The sequence below is a fragment of the Centroberyx affinis genome, unplaced genomic scaffold (genome assembly GCF_046629955.1).
Source record: "Centroberyx affinis isolate AG114_WGS23_722 - 3 ecotype Tasmania unplaced genomic scaffold, CSIRO-AGI_Caff_v1 ptg003054l_1, whole genome shotgun sequence".
In the NCBI taxonomy this organism is placed as follows: Eukaryota; Metazoa; Chordata; class Actinopteri; order Beryciformes; family Berycidae; genus Centroberyx; species Centroberyx affinis.
In genome coordinates, this window is record NW_027281141.1 from 98,663 (window position 1) to 103,178 (window position 4,516).

The 4,516-nt window shown below is 43.2% G+C and overlaps 1 pseudogene; it reads left to right on the top strand.

Moving 5' to 3' along the window:
• Positions 1-1,288: 1,288 nt before the first annotated feature.
• Positions 1,289-2,900, top strand: LOC139659252 (putative nuclease HARBI1; annotated as a pseudogene).
• The last annotated feature ends 1,616 nt before the right edge of the window (positions 2,901-4,516 follow it).

Below are 4,516 nucleotides of genomic sequence, written 5' to 3' on the forward strand. Positions count from 1 at the left end.
TAGCGGCTTCCAAATGTACAATTCATGATAAAGAAAATGTGTAATCAAAATTGTAAATTAAACAAACAGAACAAAACAAACAACAACAAAAAAGAAAAACAACAAAAACAAAAAAGAGATGACAAACCGGTTGGATACTGCACATATGTACATTAAATACATTCACATATACAGTACATGTGTATATACTGTATGTGTATGTATGTGTATATACATACACATACATACATATGGTCAGATATTCAGAAACATAGTCGTCAGTCTGTTTGAAAAAGAGAGGACAAGCTGGTAACTGACCTGATACATTTTGATGATGATGTACACTGAACAAAAATATAAACGCAACACTTTTGGTTTTGCTCCCATTTTTCCTGAGTTCAAATAAAAGATCTAAGACTTTTTCTATGCACACAAAAGGCTTATTTCTCTCAAATTTTGTTCACAAATTTGTTTAAATCCGTGTTAGTGAGCACTTCTCCTTTGCCAAGATAATCCATCCACCTGACAGGTGTGGCATATCAAGATGCTGATTAAACAGCATGATTATTGCACAGGTGTGCCTAAAAGGCCACTCTAAAATGGGCAGTTTTATTTTGAAAAAAGACATTTATTAGGCACATTACAGATATCCATTTTTTGAAAACCAGTCAGTATCTGGTGTGACCACCATTTGCCTCATGCAGTGCGACACATCTCCTTCACATAGAGTTGATCAGGTTGTTTATTGTGGCCTGTGGAATGTTGGTCCACTCCTCTTCAATGGCTGTGCGAAGTTGCTGGATATTGGCAGGAATTGGAACACGCTGTCGTACACGCCGATCCAGAGCATCCCAAACATGCTCAATGGGTGACATGTCTGGTGAGTATGCAGGCCATGCAAGAACTGGGATGTTTTCAGCTTCCAGGAATGTGTACAGATCCTTGCAACATGGGGCCGTGCATTATCATGCTGCAACATGAGCTCTGGTGGACAATCCTGCAGTCAAAACTTGCGACGTCTGTGGCATTGTGTTGTGTGATAAAACTGCACATTTTAGAGTGGCCTTTTATTGTGACCAGCCCAAGGCACACCTGGGGCCTGTACTACGAAGCAGGATTTGGGGTTAGCGAGGTAACTCCAGGTTTAACCCTGGGTTTTCGGTCTCACGAAGGTGGTTCAATTCTTACCGGGGTAGATCACCATGGCAACTTATGCTGCACGGCTAACCTGCTCTGGAGCAGGTTATGTTCTAGATAACAGATCAACAGGCATGAAAGCACCGCCCACTGACCAATCATTTTTCTCCAAATGGCATCACCATTCATCGAAGATCCCGTGGACCTCGGTGCGCAGATCGTGAGAGGGGCTCTTAGGAGAGAGAGAGTGTTTAGAGACCGGCAAAACCCCTTGGCTTTCCCTGATGATTTCTTATATGAAAGATATAGATTCTCGTCGGAGGGAATCACCTATCTGTGTCAGCTGCTGGAGCCGTATATTTTGCCACGGGTAGTTTCATGTATGCTGTGGGAGATGCGGAGGACCTGAGCAAAAATACAGTCTGCAGCGCAATCCATAAGGTGGCACGTGCGCTAACAGAGCTATTGGATGTCTTTATCGTGTTCCCTGGGCACTTGCCCACACAGTCCATAAAAGAGGGCTTCTATGACATAGCAGGTACACATTAACCTATTTGACTGCTTGATCTATACATAATGTAGACCCTATGACGTATACTGTTGCATATTAAATGCAGCCTACTCCTGTCATAGAGTTCCCCAGAATGATCGGTGCCATTGATTGCACCCGCATCCCCATCTCTGCACGTCTGGGTGAGAATGAAGCTGATTATGTGAATCGCAAGTCATTCCACAGCCTCAACGTTCAGGTAAATCTTGCAATGATAATTTGCAATGCACAAGGCACATTTTACATTCAATTTGCACATCAATAGCAATATCCTGTCCCAAGTTTGAATTTCTATCCCACCTTGCTGTTATCCCATGTATTTGCATGTAGTACAGTACCTTTTATATTCCTATATTCAAATTCCACGTATGTAATCTGATTACCTACTTGGCAATAAAGTGATTCTGATTCTGATATATATATGTTTGGTAATTCACACACACCTCATTGTGTGTGTTTTAGTAAGTAATGCAGTAGCCTGGATAATTAAGGTCATTCCCTCTTAGCACATATGGAAATATTCACACAGCACAGGTGTCACAGTTGGACTATCTTTCACTCCACCATGGGGTCCTTTCAAATGCACATTGATGCTACATTGACCTTAATGCTGTTATCATGTGGAAGTATTGTTAACCCCAAATGCTTTTGCAGATGACCTGTGACCATCAATGCATGGTCACCAGCATTGAGGCAAAGTGGCCTGGGTCAGTCCATGACTCCCGGATCTTCAGGGAGTCTGCACGGTGCCACAGATTTGAGCAGGGTAGGACAACTGTAGATTGCATATCATTTTGTGATATGTTCCTTAAACTGCAATTTGTGATACTGATCATGGCAATATTCCCTCTTATCTTCAGGGCTGTTCAGTGGAGTGCTGCTAGGAGACATGGGGTACGCCTGCCAGCCCTTCTTAATGACCCCCTATCCTTACCCTGATGCAGGGCCACAAACCAGATTCAACGTGGCCCTTGCCAGGACCAGGGCCAGGATAGAGATGACATTTGGCATACTGAAGGCCCGCTTCACCTGTATACGTGGGCCCAGAGTGGCCCCAGACCGGGCTTGCAGGATAATCACAGCATGTGTTGTGCTCCACAACATAGCCACCATCCGGAAGGAGAGAGCCCCTCCTGTCAACCCACAGCCCCCTGATGTTGTGGACCCCATCACCCTGGACCACCCTACTGGCAGGGCTGTGAGAGAGGCCATCACCCAGCAATATTTTGCCTGAACACACACAAAGAACACACCTTTTTTCTTTTCATTTATAACTCTTTATTCTGTAATCATCTTTTGTTCTCCCGTTCCTGGGAACAAATGGAAATAAATTTTAGTTTAATGTTTTCCCATGACTGGAACTAACTTACGTTGCTCAAGTACCTTCTTTTCGTACTCCAGTTTCTCCACCTCGAGTTTCACTTTTTTGATCAGATGTTTCTTGTACTCTATATCTAGTTTTTTGTTCTTGATATCTAGTTCCAAGGTCCACTTGTACAGGGACCTCACATTTTCTGCTCCAACCTGACATGTACAGCACACAATACAGTTGCTTTAACATTTAAGCATTGTCCCTTTGCAAGGTTCACTTGAAGTAAGGTGCAAATGTCACATTGACTACCCTGTTTAAATTAAGGTTAATTCATTACCACTTGTGATCCTCTTGGCCTATAAGTTGAGGCCACAGGCTCAGGGGGAGGAATATTTCTCTCTTCCTGCAAGATTAACATCATAGCAATGGAAACAATTGATTCATTCAGAGCACTTGAAGCAGTTATTAGTCCCATGTGCAGACCACCACCAATAGCAAGTAATTGGAGATAAATCAATTACAGCCAAGTGTCCACACTCTCACCATCTGTGTTGAGATGGGCAAGTTGAACATTGCATAAAATTGGTAACCAAAGCTCCAAAGCTCTCCCTGAGCATACGGACACCGTCTCGTCATCTAGGACCTCCACCTGGGAATATGAGACATGTAAATGGTCTATTTGATCCATGATCAGCAACCACAGATGACATGCCAGTGTATATGACAGGTTGCTTTCGCTGTTACCTCTGTCTGGGACAGTGTATAAGTGGGTGGTGGCAGCAACACCAATGTCTCCCCATCAACTGTAGAGACAGTAGGTAGGGCTACATGTTACTTACTCCCACAGTAATTAGTATATTATATAATTGTGTTTTATTAGCAACCCAGTAGTTTAACAGTGAGTCATTGACACATACCCTGTACAAATGTGGCCTGTTGGGAGCTGCTACTTCCACCAGGGTCTGATGTGACCCCCCTTCCATCCCTTCCATCAAGGGGCGACCCTGATTGTTGGAGAGGGCCAGCTCCTCAGCAGGGGTGTACTCCTGTGTAGGAGGGCCCCCTCCTGTCTTTTTCATCTCATTTTTTTCCCTGTTGGCTGCAAGCAATGTCAAAGCCATTTCATTGTGCTTTTCTATACCGACATCATCCTGAGACAGAGACTGATTAGAGCACTGAAGCCTTGTACTTGTTGTACTTATAAGATATTAAAGTAAGCCTACTTACCACTTTGGATTATGTTTTTGTATTTATTTTTTATTTGCTCCCAAGTACGTTTGACCCCGCTGGGGTTGCAGCTGAAAGAATAAGGCTGATATGTCATACACGCCAGAATAATACATCTAAGCAACACATTAATTTAATGGAATACACAGATGTAATTATAGTCAGATCTACTCGTGCTCTATTGATGGGGCAGTGATATTATAAGGCTATTAACTTAAGCATTCACACAATCGGCGATTTTTTGCCAGCTGTCCTTCCTGCATTTTGCAGCTGCAACTGTGTTGCTTTTTGCCTGTATGATGTGTTTGAAT